Source organism: Geotrypetes seraphini, chromosome 3 (assembly GCF_902459505.1).
Source record: "Geotrypetes seraphini chromosome 3, aGeoSer1.1, whole genome shotgun sequence".
NCBI lineage: Eukaryota > Metazoa > Chordata > Amphibia > Gymnophiona > Dermophiidae > Geotrypetes > Geotrypetes seraphini.
The window spans coordinates 408,316,919-408,318,409 of NC_047086.1; the positions used below are offsets into that span (position 1 = coordinate 408,316,919).

General features: G+C 46.3%; 1 non-coding gene across 1 annotated transcript; it reads left to right on the top strand.

Moving 5' to 3' along the window:
* The first annotated feature begins 242 nt into the window (after positions 1–242).
* On the top strand, positions 243–359 carry LOC117358313. The gene has a single exon (XR_004539011.1). It is a non-coding gene; the product is annotated as a U5 spliceosomal RNA (small nuclear RNA).
* The last annotated feature ends 1,132 nt before the right edge of the window (positions 360–1,491 follow it).

A 1,491-nucleotide genomic window follows, 5' to 3' on the forward strand; every position in this document is an offset into this window, starting at 1 on the left:
GAGTACAGTGCAGGTAATATATGCATACCCAAAATGCCCTGCAATATGGTACTGTTTTCTTTTTAAAGATTTTGGTGATTTTTACTGACTTTTTCAAGCTTTTATTGAGAATAGTGTCTGGTTGTGTTTGCTATTAGCCTACGCTAGGGTGACATGTTTCATCCAGTTCTGCCTTTCACTCCCTGTAACTTTCTTAGGAGCTGCTTTTGGTAGCATTGGCAACGTTCACCTACTGATCTTATAATCTCTGGTTTCTCTTCAGACCGAATAAATCTTTCGCCTTTTACTAAAGATTTCCGTGGAGAGGAACATTAATGAGTTTCATAGAATTTTTGACGGTCCCATCAATAGATGGGGCTACCATAAAGTTTAATAATAGAAAAAATAAAATATGTGGTTGATTTATCTATTAGTTTAGTTTAAAGTTCTGCAAATTTAGTATATGTTCTATTTTACTAGATCTGTAATTGATCAAGTTAGTAAAGCATACAAATCAATTGCAAAGTATAATTCTGGTTTAACACTCATACTAAAATCCAATGGGCTGCTGTCATGGCTGTAAATGTAACAATTTGAAAAAGATGAGTCATTCTCTAAAAATTGAGGGTTGTTAAACTTACATAGGATGAGTCACTGGTGATAGAGATCATCACATGTGCAGAATAGACCGCACAAATTTTTTTTTTTAAAAAGAGAGACCTCCGAATTGAAGATCGGCAGGAGGGATGCCTACTCACTCCTGCTGCCACTGCTAGAGTCCCCCAACAACCAAAACCCAACACTCCAGAAACAGGAGAGATGCCCACTCCCTCCCGCCACTGCCCCCCCACCAACCAAACACCTGGATTCCTGCGCAGGAGGAATGACCATGCCCTCCTGCCCCCTGGCAGCAGGCAGTATGCCCACTTCTTCCTACTGCCACTATCACCCAATCCCCCAACATCCCCTCCGTATCCCCGACAAACCCTCACCCGCCGTATCTTTGACATAAAGGCCGTCCAGAGGGCCCACCTCTTCAAAATGGCAGGCCTTCTCCTTCCTTGTACATCCTGGGATGCATTGGGAGGGGCCAAAGGCTATGATTGGCTCAGGCACCTAAGGCCCCCTTATAGGAGGGGCAACAGGCACCTGGGCCAATCGGAGACTAAAAGCCCTCTTTCTGGCGCATCCTGGGATGCACTGGGAAGGGCCTAAAGTCTCCGATTGATTAAAATACTTTTAGCTCCTCCTATGGGAGGGGCCTTAGGTATCCAGGCCAGTCTTAGGCCCCTCCCAGTGCATTCCAGCATCTGCTATGGGAACAGCTTTAGGTATCCAAGCACTGGTGTAGTAAGGATAAGAGGCGCCCAGGGCAGTGGTGCTCTGCCCTGCGCCCCCTGCAGCCTCCTCTCCACATTCCCACTCCTTATGTGCCCCCTGCTCCTCCCCACCCCCTATTCCACACTTGTGCTCTCCCTCCCCCGTACCTCTTAATCTTCATCAGCACATGTG